This window comes from Mytilus edulis, chromosome 14, assembly GCF_963676685.1.
Source record: "Mytilus edulis chromosome 14, xbMytEdul2.2, whole genome shotgun sequence".
Classification (NCBI taxonomy): Eukaryota; Metazoa; Mollusca; class Bivalvia; order Mytilida; family Mytilidae; genus Mytilus; species Mytilus edulis.
Genome location: NC_092357.1, coordinates 67543189 through 67559703, shown reverse-complemented (window position 1 = coordinate 67559703; position 16515 = coordinate 67543189). Strand labels below are relative to the sequence as shown.

At 32.1% G+C, this 16515-nt stretch overlaps 1 protein-coding gene across 1 annotated transcript in view; it reads left to right on the top strand.

Annotated features, from left to right (window-relative positions):
- Window positions 1-13924: 13924 nt before the first annotated feature.
- The window catches only part of LOC139503804 (uncharacterized), a 37849-nt gene continuing 35258 nt past the window's right edge, over window positions 13925-16515 (top strand). The window contains exon 1 of the mRNA XM_071293734.1: window positions 13925-14032. The gene's annotated coding sequence lies outside the window, so the exon portion shown is untranslated. The remainder of the gene's footprint in view (window positions 14033-16515) is intronic.

The window sequence follows — 16515 nt, the reverse complement described above, 5'->3', positions numbered from 1 at the left end:
TAGAATTTATAAGAAACCCCAAATAGTAAATTCCACTAAGCGATTGAATGATTTTGACGTTTGTGGTCCAACTTATATTATAATTCATAATAGAAATATATCATAATGACATAAAATAGAACAATATCATACTGACGGCATCTTTTAAAGTACTAATTCACGTTATAACTTTTTTAGAGGTTTATATATATAAATATATATATTTTTTTAAGTCCATCATATTGTCACATTCCTTCCTTTCTTAAAGGGGCACTAGCTAAGAGATATATAAAAAATCTAAAGTTTGATTTGTTTTTGTTCAATCAATAATGACAGTGAAATAGTGAAATAACAATTCGCTTTTTGCAGTCAAAAAGGTTCAATTTTGTCAAATTACGCTAAAAAACATTGATAATTAGTTTTTCACTTGCAAGTGAATGAGTCGACCTCTTCAAATCCGTATTCATTTGAACTTCAATTTAACCCCTAGCTAGCGATTGACAACGCATGCATTGTACGTGTACTGGTTATTTAAAGAAAAAGAATGTCAACAATGAAAGTGAAACTACGGTAAATCATTTGATTACTAATTCGATGCACATAAAATCATTCTTATACGATTAAAAGCAATGAGAAACATCTATTTTTAATCTATAAAATAAAATCAAACAGACCTATAAACTCCAAGTGCACGTGTTGGTTTAATCTATTCATATCTTTATTTATATTTACATCGCTTATATGGTCATCTGAGGTCAAATCGATAGTTACTTAGATGGCGTCTGGACTAAAATACACACGAAACGAACCTATATATTATCTATCCCATGCTTTGTAAACTGTTTATTTTAGACTTTTGATAGTTTGGATAAATGTTTTACATTGTTATAAATCAAATATGAAAATTTGAGTCACATCGGTGACCATGAATTTGACAGCTAGTGCCCCTTCAAGAATATAATTTATATTTTAGTTGAAATTGGTGACAAAATGAATGCTTGCAAATCCCCCTTCCAAAAAAAAAAACAATATTCATAAACAAAATCATTTCAAAAGTTCAACAACATCTAAATGTTCAGCAATGAATAGTTCATACAAGTCTTGCGTGAATAACTAAGTTGTTAAAGTTTAATCATAACACTCCTCGTAACATCAAATATCGGAACTTCTTAGTTCTAGAAAAAGGCGCAACCATCAACTGCGGACCGTCTTCATAACCCCGACTCCAGTGAACTGCTTCTCTGATATATTCTCAAAATGTTTATAATATTGAATAAAATAAATACAGGGGAATATCTATTAAGAAAATAATGACTTTGGAAAAGGTTGTTTAATTGACCGCTACGTTGCATATAACATGGAGACAAGATGGTGAAATGTTGTAATAATAATTAGTTAAAACACTGGACATACGTGTATTCTTCAAACATCAATTTCCAGGTTGGTCAAAACATGTCAGTTAGAGTCAACTTAATAGATATTTATCCATGTACCTTGAGAATTAAAACTATTATTGTCAAATTAATAGAAAACTTGACACTGTTTATATTCTGTATATATACTTATGTATTTACTGTATGGGACACATCGGCTTATTCAGCGTTAATTAAACTTATAGCAACTCCTTTTTTTTGTTATACACTGACATACAGCCAGGTGCATTTGAATCAACTTTGTTAGCTATTATATACAACTGAAGTGAAGTATAACCTCATATAATTTAACGTAACAGAAATACAAATCAATGTATCTATTATGTTATCACATGTGTAGCACAAACAGCTTATACCCCACATCATCTGAAAACATCACCGGTTTGCTGGTGTTTTTCGTTTTCATTTGTCATGGGGTTGTTAGTTTTTTTTCGACTTATGAGTTTGATTGTCCCTTTAATAAGTCTTGCGTCTTCAACAATAAATAGAATGAGTCTAATAAGATAACATTGTACAGTTCTATATTTACGACTGATAGTAGAGTATTATTTCCCTTCACCTTACAAAGCCGTCGCGAGTCGTATTTTACGCAAGTGTAAAATCTTTTGTTACCCGGAACAATTTATGACAGCAACTTCTATCCTCTCAACCTATTCGTAAAGAAACACATCAGTAAAATCTAAGGATAAAGGCATAACATATGTTTTTTCCTGTGTTTTGGAACAACAACATTTAAGTTGAGAAAAGTTATTACTAGTATATCTATAATACTTAAATAACGAGCACCGATTTGATAGCCGTCATGACGGAAAACCGACGAATCAAATAATTCAAATTATTTATGACTTATATAGGACAATGGTGTTGATTACAATTACACCATGTCAGGCCCAATTGTTTCCACATAAACAATATCACCACTTATATATCACAACAAGTTCCAGGCCCTATCCGATACCGATAACAAAATTGTATGACACATGTAGTTTACGGTTGTCCATATGATGTATGATCGGTATCTCTCTCCTTTATTGGGTGCACCACCATAGGTTATGGTGTATATAAGGACATTTAACACACTGTTTTAGAACAAAAAGTAAAATAACAAAAATACTGAACTCAGAGGAAAATCAATTTGGAAAGTCCATAATCACATGGCAAAATCAAATAACAAAACGCATAAAAAACGAATGGACAAGAACTGTCATATTCCTGACTTGTGAAATTAATGTGAACATTTGACAAAACAGTTTCACAGCCTGGACGTTACGGGTCTTACTGCACGAAGGTTGACCTTCCCTTTAACAACAACTGCAATGCAATGCTACAATCGAACACATACTTACCTGATTTGCTTATCCTCAAAATATAAAACATATGGAAAGATTTGAGGTACTTTGCTAATTTGCAATGCGGTAAATGATGGCAGCCCTTGCAAAAGGATCTAAATATATGTCCCTTCAATCAAATTCGAATATGAAAATTACAGGGTCGAGTCAACAACATGACCTCATACAGGTGAATTGTACATGTTGTTTGCCTTCTGTTCGTGTACAAAGTAAAGAAAAACGAACTCCGAGGAAAATTCAAAACAAGAAGTCCATAATCATATGGCATAATCAAAAACTCAAACCCATCAACCGAATGAACATCAACTGTCATATTCCTGACTTGAACATTGTCAACAATGACAACTTGGGCTTTAGTAAAATCGAATTCTAACCGTAGTATCATTGCTATCAGAATAACGTTTTTTGCAAAAAAAATACCAAATTCAAAATAAGAATAAGCATTCAAGAAATATAGATTATATAGCTGCAACAAGTGTGTTACGATATTTTTCCACCCAAGACAGTTAAATTTTAATATTTAAGTTATAAAGCACGAGGCTTGCCGAGCTTTTAAAATAATTAAAATTTAACCGTTGAGATAGGAGAAATATCGTAATACACGAGTTATCGTTGTGGAATCTTTAATAATTTTAATTCTTCCTTTTCAAACATTTGCAGAAAGTTGTGTTCTTTATATGTGACGTCATCAGGCATGGTCGTCTTTTTCATGACGTCACAATAGGAAGTTTAGAAAAAATCACGAAAATTAAACGTCATAATTAAACTTCGACCAATCATTTGCTGAGAACAGATAATCCACTACTGATGAGAAATATATTTTATCACACCGCTCAGGATTTGTGAAAACAGCACAAACATTAGAGAAGGCATTGTTCATGATTTTACTGCATATAGGAAGAAAACTTGGAGGTTAAATTTTTTGTTTTAATAACTTTTATCTCACCTGCTTTCTAAAAAGTTCGGCCAATGTTTTCAAAGACATATGACGAATTCATCCTTCCCATTCCATAGCATGAATAAGGAGTCAATTTCTAATAATGTGTAATACAAGTTACAAAATATTTAGAAATAGTCAAAGCAAGTTTTTAAGGAAAACGTTAGTTTTAGATCAAACACGGGTGAAGACTTGAATATCCGCAAATTTAGTATAATTTGTATTTTCAATCTATAACTAAGGAAAGTAATTTAATAAAAAGTGCCGTGGTGCAAATTATTAGACTGGGATCCAGCTATTTATAATCACCCTGTTCTATACATAGACATATTAGTACTTTTGTAGTAAACTAAATACTGCGCAGTCAGTCGCGCAGGAGATTCCAGAAGTTATATAAGAATTTCCTTTATTATGAATACAGATGTCAGAATGGTAGAACGTCTGCTACAATGAAGATCGACCATGTAACGCATAATCACATTTAAATGATATCATCACATATACCATGTAAAAATATATATAAATATCATTACTTTAAAAAAAAAGATCTACAAAAAAATGAGGATTTATATATATATTTTTTTTGTAGTGCTTATTTTACCGGCAACAGCAATATAATTAACTTGATATTTTTCCGGTGACCGTTCTTTGTAAAATGGGAAATTTAATGTTTACTTGAAAAGTTCTATGAAAATGTGCAGTCAACATATAAAAGAATCAAATACTTACTGATACACCAGTATTTAAATAAGATGTCATAAATGCATATTTTTCATTCCTTTGTTTATAAGGTGTAACAAGTTCTATTCCTAGCTGACTATGCTCCAAAAATGTTCGTTTTGTATTTTGTTGCCAATTATTTCCTAGTACTGAGCTAAGAAACAACAACAATCAAACATTAATTTCAACACATATCTTTATGTTAAAGAAACATGAACATCTCATTTTTTAACAATGTAGGTGCCATTGTATGTTTAATGTGGTCAAATGAAACAACATTTCATTCATAATTATTTCAACCAAATGAGATGCCATATTAATTATAAGTACCAATATGTTACGTTTCGGTATTGTGTCTCTGTTGTGTCGTAAATCTCTTATATTTGATACGTTTCCCTCAGTTTTAGTTTGTAACCCGGATTTTTTTTCTCTATCGATTTATGAATTTTGAACAGCGGTATACTACTGTTGCCTTTATAATATTAAGATTTTTTATAATAAAATAGAGTATTGCACTCTTATTAGGCAATTATACAATCATCTATTAAAATATGCATATTGACGCAATTGTTATAACTTTGATTGGACAACATCTTGTTTTTAGTCAGAGTAGAGTCAACACATTATTATAAATTTCTCTTGAGGGGGGAGGCGAGACAAAAAATAAACTGTTACAGCAAACATTTTCAAATTCAATTTATAAAAGGTGACACAGCCTCCTTTTGTAGAAACCAATGTATCAAATATAATATACATGTAAGTTGACTCATCTCTAACGAACCAACCATGTGTTCATTAAATCGTTTCCGAGCTAGCTATTTTTTTCAAGTTCACAACTTTTTCTTCTTTTATTAGGGTAAACAAAACGTTGACCTCTGTTTCCCAGTCTTTTGATTTAAAAAAATAATGAAACTTTCTCTAAATCAGAATAGATGGAACATTCAAGTAAATAAAGACTTCTAAAGTAAATAGTTTTATTATTAAAGGCCCTTTTATTTGTAATAAGCTCTATCATATATCTTTAAAACCAATACACTAATGAAACCATTAATCAAAAGTTTTCAACAAAATACTAGATTTCAATCATATATAGATTATATGTACTAGTAACCTTCTCTTAGTTAGACACTGCAGAAAATTTTGTTTTTAACTTAATTGAAATGAAGTTATGTTATAAACTAACAAGACTGTGGAAAAAAAAAAGTGTATTTTACTTATATCAAATTAAATTCCCTGCACAACGGTCACAATATCACTTTTAATTGCACATTGAATACTTTGCAATTGCAAAGGTATCAAGAACGTTGAATTCACTTTTCGTTTACAGTTGATTTTAATTAATGCTATTTAATGTGTCAAGACATTCTGTAGTTTTTATTTAAAATCTTTTACAGTATCGTCTGCTGCCATCTTGTTTATTGTTGTTTGTTACAAATGCATGCCGGGGAAAACACCGGCTTTCCTATTTTGATGACGTCATTTTTTTTTTAATTAGTACAACTGTTACATCGATTTCGAATAAAAAGATGGCGTTGAACCCTACAATTCTTGATATATGAAATATGTGATACCAACCTGTTTCTAGACAGGAGAACCAGTCTATGCAAATCATATGAAAAAAGTAAATAGGATTTTGCCATATCACAATACAAAATATAAAAATGATTAAATCCAAAATAAGGGATAAGGTAAAAAAATAGCATGTCAATGATGGCAACGACGAGAAAACCGATAAGAAAACAGTGTTGCAATAATACCAGGATGGGTAGTCCAAATAATTATGACGTCTTGAAAGGCTGTTATATTTTTTTTCTTTGACGCCTGACATCGACGTCGCAAATTAAAATAGCAATCCAAGACGTCATAATTATGTGGACTACAGGATGGGTTGAAACAAAAACAGGGAAAACTGTGCACTTTATAATCAGCATGACTTTATCAGATGGCACATTTGTGACAATACTTATCCTAACAATCGAGGCTTAAAAAGGCATTTTAATTTAATTATATTCATTTACGGACCAGCGATGTCGCGGGTGTTTTCCAATATAGATTAATGAGGTAAAAAAAAAATCACAAACATACTCAGTTTTAATGCACTATTTTCTACATAATAAAATGCCTGTACTAAGTCAGGAATAAGACAGTTGTTATTCATTCGTTCGATTTGTTCAAGCTTTTGATTTTGGCATTTGATTGAGGACGTTCCGCAAGCTAGCTAGACCTCTCACTTGTATGACAGTCGCATCAAACTCCATTATATTGACGATGTGTGAAAAAACATACATAATAGGTAAAATTGTCACAAATCAGTCAACATTGTTCTATAATCTTAATCACAATAAAAAAAATATGTAACAAAGAAGTACAAAAAGGCTGATAGACAAAGCATATTAGCAAAAACGAAAGACAAGAATACAATGTTTACAATAGTACAATAACACACTTCTTGTGCTATTTATATAACCACCGACAAAAGTATAAACGAATAAAAAAAGTCATCGTACAAGACTGACATACTGAATTTTATTTATCACCGGGATTGTACTAACATGAGTAACACGACGGGTGTCACATGTGGAGCAATATCTGCTCACCCCCAGTTTTTGGTTGGGTTCATGTTGCTCAGTCTTTCTTTTTTAGCCTTAGAGTTGTCCGTTTATTTTCAACTTATGCTTGTGATTGCCATTTTAGTATCTGTCGCCTTCTTTAATTCAACAGAATTTGCATGATGGATATATCAGAAACAGTAAAGTAAATCCGTCTCATATCTTTTTTTTGTAATTATTTTATTTTACATAATGAAACATGTGAAATTTCATACTACAGTATTCGATACACATTATAAGAAATAAAGTAATACTTGAAAGATCAATTAAGTCATAAGGATATAATAAGATATAAATATAAATATTAATTAAATAAAAGCTGCTTCTAACAAATGCCATTTCTAATCCATTTTTACTTTTTGTACAGGGGTTAAGAAACATACAGAGTATTTTTTTATATTAATCCAATATTTTAAATATCCAGGAATGTTGTCTTCTTTACTCTTTTCCATCAGATCATAAATAAATCTAGTACATTCGCCTATATACCTACCTTTAAGAAAACCTTTTTGTGTTTGACTAATCATGTTTACCAAGACCTTTTTAAATCTATTTGCTAGACTTTATGTAGCTATCTTATTGTATACACACATTAGGGTGATAGGTCGCCAGTTCTTTTGATAAAATTTTGACTTACCCTCCTTTGGTATACAGGTCATTAGTGCCTGTCTTTGAGTGATAGAGAACTGTCCATATTATAAAGCCTCATTTAAACATCTTAGTGGTATTCAAATATCATTCCATTTTTTTTTTTTATAAAACTCAACAATGAATCCATCTATACCAGGTAATTTAAAGTTTTTCATATGTTTAAGAGAAGACAGACATTCCTGCACTGATAAAGGTCCTTCACAGGAACCCATCTCTTCCTCGATAGGTTTTGTAATAAAAGGATTGTCATGCTGAAGAAACGTGCTTTTGTGAGTTTCAATGGGTTTGAACTAGTATATAATTTTTTTATTAAATTGTTTTTGTTCATTTTTAATAATACATGGATCTGTTATCTCAGATTCGTCTTCCAGAATAAGTTTGGGAATATTTTTTTCTGTGTAATGGTTTTTTTTTTTCAAATTATAAAAATAGTTACTTCCCTTTCCCCCCCTCTACTTGCCATCTTGCCTTTGCTCTTTTAATTATCCCTTTAACATTTTTTTCTCTTATTTTCAATTCTAGTTCCAACCCTCCCCTTTCTTGGTGCACCGATGGCAAGTTATTCCCTATGAAAGATTGTTATTAACTTTCCATGTACCCTTCCCTCTAATCTGGCTTGAAAATTTTAATTTAATAAGTACCGGAGAATGATCCGATCTATAACTAATCCCTATATCTGATGAAATTACAAATGTTTCTATATCAGAGGTACTCATGAAGTAGTCAAAACGACTTTGTTTGCGATTTGGATTGTTGGTTGCATACACAGTTATTATAACAAGCTTTTTCTCCTTTTCCCTATACGTACAAACAAGATCTTGAAAGAAATCAACTGACAAAGGTCCCTCAAGGGAAAAGCAAACCGTTTTTACCCTCTTGCCAACCAGAGTCTTTGGAAAGTATGATCACTGGTTTAGCAGTATGAGAGCATCCAAACTGGCGTTTGAAGCATTGCACGTTGGATGTGATCTAAAAACGTATTTTCATATTGGGGGATTTTCAAAAGACTGGCTTTCTTTTTGGCGGCTAATTCCACCCTTAGCTTGTTTAGATAATCATGAAGATACCTGCACTTTCGCCTTCGGATTATACAATGAGACGATAAATGCACTTCCAATGTTAACGGCGATTCATGATCTCCCGTTTGAAAAGTTATCGGAGGAGGGAATCACCAGCCTAGTATTCAGCACTTCGGTGTTGATATTCATATCAATTTTATAGTCATTTGTATAATTTACTGTTAGCAAAAGTATTAGTTATTCAAAATACTAAGGATTTTCTTATCTTTGGCATAAATTACTTCAGCCGTAATTGGCACAACTTTTAGGAATTTTGGTCCTAAATGCTCTTCAACTGTATACTTGATTGACTTTCTAACTATTTTGATCTGATCGTCACTGATGAGTCTAATGTAGCATCTGACGTATCAAATTATATCCTGGTACCTGTGATAAAATTTATCATAACTTGGAATATTTAAAGAAGAGCAAATATCCTCTTCAAAGAGGTGAATAATATCAGATTTAAAACATTTCTACATGATACCATCCATGGAAAGGAGCTGAAGATATTGGACCAATAAGATTTGCCAATATCCTGATTACAGTCACATTCTCACGAATATTAGCCAGGACTAAAGCACGACGAACTGATTTTACTGGGTTTATTTGTGCCTGATTTACACTTGATTTTTTAGTCAAAATATGGATACATCAGTCATCATCGTATAACAATTTTAAAAGGAACAATTTAACAAAACACAAAAACATCTACTACCTACGAACACATTGATTTATTTGAGTGTCTGAAGTCAGAATTTTTTTATACGTCACATAAATTTGTCGTTCAATGTGCATACAAACAATTTTAAAATTAACATAGGCAATGTTAGCATACAGGGTTAAAAAATCAAAAGTATGTAAGAATAAATTTCAGAAATAGACCCGAGATTTAAACTAGTCCAAAAGTTATATATAGAATTTATAAGAATACAAAAATAGTTAATTCCACTAAGTGATTGAATGATTTTGACGTTTGAACGATTTTCGTTTTTAAACCGTTTGTAGAATGCTTTTTAATTAAACACAAGAGCCATGAGAGCCTCATATACCAAAGTTAATCCATGAACACATCTGGCATAGACCATGTTACATTAAGGCAACATCATACAATTAATTGTCAAATGTTTGCACAACATATTGTTGACCAGCACGTTTTGACATATTTAAACATTTATTCATAGTTGTATATACTATTGATAACAAGTTTAGAAGGAACTGTATTATTTTTGAGTTGCCTCAACAAACTGTACCTTGCACTCGGTGTAAAATCTAAAAAAAACTTGTTACCTCAACAGACACCAGCTGAAAGTATACTTCAAATTGAAGAATGTATTGAATTCCTTTCAAAAACTATCAGCGACGTAAAAGCTTTCCCTTCTTTAGAAAGAAACACCAATGGTGCGGATGGAACTATATCGTAGCCAACGATGGAATCAGTCCAAATGATGCACTCTTCAATGAGTAGTTTAGTTGATGTCACTTCAACAACAAACCCTTCATATAAGGCCAATTTCAAAGCTTAATTAACAACAGCTGTTAAAAACTTACATTCCTTAAGTCATGTCAAACAAGATCTGCCATCAAAACTGCAGTATTGCCGGGATTTTGGTAATATTTTCACAGAAAGTGTAAAAAGAATAACAAGCTGGTCTGCTTACTACTACACTAAAGACTCGTCTTATTATCCTCTCCCTGACAGCGCAATCTATTTGAAGGACATACCTAAATTAAAGAAGCCAGACGCGCGGTCCATTACACCAGAAGACTCCAAACTTTATGACGATTGGCAAAAACACATGGTAAATGTGTGAGACAGAGGACGGTGCGACAAGAAACCACTATGTACAAGTGTGGCACTTTGCCTTTGAAGATGTATTCGGATAAGAACTATGAAGGGAATGCTCTTGTGTTCAATTGGCAGCAAAACGAAGAGAACGACTCAAATGACCAGAGAGTGGACAAAGAATACGATACAGATGATGAAACATATGATCGAGACGAGGAGGAGGAGAATGGTTTTGTCGATAATCATGACAACACAGAAGTTGCAAAGGAACTCCGATTTATAGTAAATCGTGGGGTGTCTAGATCTGGACGGAACTTAAAAATATCTTGTTGTTTAACTAATTTTTGATCACTATAAAAATTAAACTACTGTCATGAGTGTAAGGTAATCGGTGTTGAAATGATATCGAACTTATTTTCATAATATCTCAAACTGGTTTGATAACATCTTTGGATTGTCTTTGCTAAACATCACAATTTATAGTGCTGTTCGCATACCAGACAGCTTTATTTATCGGAAAATGCTTCTTTCGGACAATTTACGAACATCTTGAATAAAAGTTACCTTCATCGTTGGTAAAAATAAAAAAAGTTACGATCATCATCGTGATTTTTGTATCTCAATTTTCATTGTTTTTGTTACTTTTCCATCATGAACGAAAAAATATTTCAAAGACTATGCTTCTAAGATGTTTCTTGACATAATACAAAATCTGAGAATAAGCTGTAAAAGTGGAGAAATCAGCTTTCAGCTTTTTAAAACTTCCCTAAATGTGTGTCCGCCATATTGGACATATTGGGATGATGATCGATGATCGTAGTTGCAGATACGATCAACACGCTGACACAAGTGTCTAAACAATCAGGGACTGTTTACTATTCTAGAGAATCGACATTTTTTCCTTGTTACATAAGATGGAAGTTTGTGTTCTTCAAAGTATTGGTTTGTTGTATTCTTTGATGTGTTCATATGTGATTGTCCATGTTCCGGGGTTTTTATGTCGAGCAGAAACTGCTTACTTTTTCCGCAGCACCTTTGTTGTCATTGTTTACTACTGTTTTGTTTAGGAGTTCGTGTGGTCCATGTTTCTTAATGTTAGGTGTTCTGTGTTGTGATTGTTTCTCTTGTACCTGGGTAAATGTTTTGGAAGCTTTTTGAATACAAAATAGTAAATATGGACACGATTACACAAGAACGAAACAAGGTTTGTTAGCATAAGATTAGTATTCAAACGAAAGATTTATGTTTTTGAATACTAATCTTAAGCAAAAAGCGTCTGATTTTGGCCACCCACAAAATTGTTTGAGTTTTGTGTTTCACTATCTTAAATTTCGAAGCACTACAAAGTTATTTCCAGTATAATGTCAGCCACTGCGGTAATGTTAATAGTGTACCACAAACAGAGCAAAAGAGAGTCCATATTGAATTCATGTCAAAAAATTTAAATGGAAAGACACAAATAAAGAATTACCAAAACAAACACCGAAAAAAACAACATTGAATTCATTGTATACACGCAACTACTTAATACTGCGGATTGCACACAAAAAGGCTGCAGAGTAAAGAAGAGTAATAACATATTCTATCATACTTCAATTAAGTAACTGACTAAAATATCTTACCGGTTTTTAAAATCAAACTAGCATTTCTATATTAATCATTGTGACAGTGTCTTCGAATTTTTGGAATGTGTCAGTCTCCATATAAAACTATATTAATTGTTTTCAGCTAGACTCACTAGTTTAATATGTTAATATGTAAGATACAGGAACTACACAACAAACTGAATGATTGCTTTGAACAGTATAGATCAGTATGCAATCATTTATCAATGTTTTTGCCCCAAAAAGCATGTTATTTTATCGGGATTTCGGGATATGGTCAGATTAGGCCCGGGAAATCGGGATTAAGCAAAAATAAGCTCGGGATTCCGGGATTGAACCCCCTCATACCACCCCCCCCTCACTATTGCCATGTCGCTAAACTTGACACCTATAACCGGAGCATAGGCTACAGACGGAGTTTCAGATTGAGTTTTTTGTAAGAGCCGGTTCAAAATGGAACAATTTGTTCAGTGCTTTCTACATCAAATGGAATCGAATCTAAGTTTTGTCTTGGAAGAAGTGGCAGAAATACCAAAGACAGGAAAGATATATCTCGGTTTGCCATGAAACAAGACACAATCTTCCCATAAAATATCAGAAGAAAGAGGAGGTCCATACCGCTCTGTTGACTTGTCGAAATGGAAACATGCCATACAATTGGTATTCGAATCCTTTAACGTCAAAGATCTTTCTATAGTATCTGTTAAACCTTTACGGAACTTATGTGGGCGTTTGATGATTGGTTTCGATACTGAAATACAATTATAGCCAGGGAGTGAAATGTATTTTTACCATCGATTGTCTCAGCATTTAAGTCAACATTTTCTGATCCCTTCTGTATAATACGACCCCCGGTTTTAAATAGAGCAATACCATAAGGTACATTGAACATGTCTTGGATTCTGTCTATTTCCAAATTTGTTAAACCAGTCCGATATCTACTTATCTACGATATGATTCAGTTTAAGATTCAATTAAATAATCGAAAATTGTTTTGTTTTATTTTGATCTGCAAAATAAACAACAAAATACATTTAATTGTTGTTCTTAAATGAACGATGCATCATTACGGACATCTGCAATGAATATTGGTAAAATCAGTGCTAGAGACTATTTAAAATCATAAATTGGTTAAATATTTGAACCCTGGTGAACTATTAAGATTTTAGATACAAAACGCGCAACATATTTATTGTTTTTTTAAGTTGTTTTTATTTCTTAAGTGATAAAAAGTAAAACCACAAAAATACTGAACTCCGAGAAAAATTCATTACTGACTTGGTACAGGCATTTTCAAATATAGAAAATGGTGGATTGAACTTGGTTTTATAGCGCTTAACCATTCACCCGTACGACAGTCGCATCAATTTCATGATATTGATGCATGAACAAAATGTCACAAATAGGGGTACAACAACAACACGGACCCCACCAAAAACTTGGGATGATTAATCACAGCCTAGCCGTGACAGAGAAAAAATATATACCTATCATGTGTCCAAGTTTTCTTCTAATATGACTTCTAATTTACAGTCTCTTTCTTAAAATGATTTTAACTATCAATTGGCAATGACATATTGTGACAGACAATATTCAATGCATCGTTTAAACAGCGAAGAAATTATTTTGCGATAAACTTGCAATCTAGCTATGTTTAACACGATAAAATAAATAAATGAAGATATAAGTTTAAATACCGAATAGTTATATTATTATTTTTATAGAAATGAGATACGAAATAAGATCACCACCTTTAAATATTTACTTGATCATGTGTTTACCACGGTCTAGTAGTTTTGTCTGTATAAAAAACGGGTAGAGAACAACACGAATGTCGAATGAAGGATTTGAAGCCTTGTGCAATTTTTTGGATTTTGATACAGCAGTTATCTGAATACGCCTGGTGAGTTTTCGAGACTTTAATTAAAGAAAAGCCTGTCTATTTTTAAATTTTGACAAAAAGTAATCATCTAAGAGATATGATTTAGTAAAGACTATTTTTGTATTTGATTACTGCTACTATCATGTACAAAAAATGTCTGTTTTGTTTAAAGACTAGCCATTTAAATCAGTTTTGCGACAATTCAAACGTTCAGAAAAAAACGATTGACTAACAAGGATACATCAATAAAGGACAAGGTACGATAAGCTATTGCAACTGGCCCCCTATTTTCGTTGAAATTAGAATGCATAATATCCAAGAAACATGGCTATTTCTAAAAAGAATAGTGTCTCTTCTTACAAAAAATCAATATAACTTTTCTTTTTCCGTGTGAAAAAATATTAAATACCTCTCTCTTTCTCATGAAAAACGTAAATTTTATGAAAATCCGAAGTTTTTCCGTCCGTTTGAGCAATTTTTAACTATGAGCGAACGCGAGTACCACAAAGATATTTCAATGTGTTGTTTATTGTACGGAAATAATTCACTGTTTTAAATATATTCGTGGTACTCGCGTCCGCTCATGTTCAAAATTCAATAATTCTACACTGAAAATTCCTTGATTTTACGGAAACGGCGATAATATGTGAACCAAGGACCGGAACGAACTTGCATTTCCAAGTCTGCTCGAACGTCTTATTTTAGCTCAGGTGATCTTGATTGAGTTACAAATCCTTAATGCCGGGAAGAAAAAAAGCTTTTTCGTTCTTTATCATGTTTACGGTTTTTTTTAGTCGGGCAAGGTAAAGGAACATGTTATTCTACATCATTTTTTTAAAGTGACAGTGGCAGTGTTGTCAAAGAACAACCATCAAACTGTACATTCAACAACACTAAATGAACAAAGACCCTACCAATTTATTATAACCCTTTGTATCCGGGCACATAGTACGTAAATGGCAACTGGAAATTTAAATCGATTTCACGTGAAAACAAAATTAGAACCGAGATTACCACCCCTGTCAATAGATTATACAGGAAATTATTTGAAATATTTTTTTAAAATAATTTTAAAGAAACAAAAATCTTAACTCATTAAATTTATTATAAGAATTTTAAATATATAACATGTATTAAAAAGAAATAATGCAAGGTTTAGACATAATTTTGAAACTTTAATTAAGTGTATGCAAATGTTGTATTTGAAAAAATACAAAGTCAAATATGACACCATATAATAATCTCAAGTACGATTGATTCTCAAAATCCGAAGATACATTACAAATGCATGCTTAATTTTTTTAAATGAAAAAAAATCCATGCGTCTACTCTCGTATAAAAGGTGATCAGCTGCTGTTACTTGCTACAAGATGACATTACAACATGATAAAAGTTTCAGTTAAAACAATCATAATACTATCTTTTTTGTGACTATTTTATTTTATTTTATTTCTTTTCACTTTTTTTTTTTAGAATCTTTTCTCTTATATAAAATAAAAGGAGAAGCTGCTATGTGTGCGACTTGTTAATTGATAAAAGGAGAACATAACTAATTTGTTTAAAAGAAATAAATTCACGTCTTTTTGGCACATTCCCTATCCAGTCCATTCCAATGTATTTGTTAGTCAATGTATATTAAATTTGTATTTTGTGTATCTTCTCAAGGGTTGTAGAAAAGACATTTCCTTACTAAAGAGAGGCACACCTTGTATCTGTTAGATTACGAGGAACAAAAAGATTCAGTGTCTTTTTGTTTTTGGAATGTACCCGGCCACGTCCACTTATTTGTAATATTTGTATTTTTATTGATCTAAAGCCTCTTTTTAACTGATTTTTATAGTTTGTTCTTATGTTTTACTGTTACACCACTGTCCAAGGTTATGGTGAGGTTTCAGATCCCGCTAACATGTTAAACCTGCCACATTCTCTATGCACGTGCCTGTCCCAAGTCAGGAGCATGGAGTCAGTTTCACAAAAAAAAAACTTACGACTAAGACTGATCGTGAGTTATGAACAATTCAGTATACTTACGATCAATCTTAGTCGTAAGTTTTTTTTGTGAAACCGACTCATGTAATTTAGTGGTTATCGTTTGCTTATGAGTTAAATATTTGTTTTTTGGTTATTTTTTTCTGCATAGATTTAGCCACTGGTTATCTTGCTTGAATCGTTTGAAATTGTTATTTCGGGCCTTTTATAACTGACAATGCTGTATGGGCTTTGCTCATGTTGAAGGCCGTACGGTTGTTGGTTGTTAATTTCTGTGTCATTTTGGTCTTTTGAGTGGAGAGTTGTCCCATTGTCAACCATACCACACCTTCTTATTTATAATACATGCATTTAACACAATGACTTAAACTACTAGACTCCTATCATTTTTCGGATATCCCAAAGATAGATATGTTATTCTATGTTTTCATGATATATTCATCTTTTGTCTTAGATTAAAAATAAAACTATAAAAGAACCCAAAGTCATCGCCCCCTATCCTGTCGGCCCCAGTT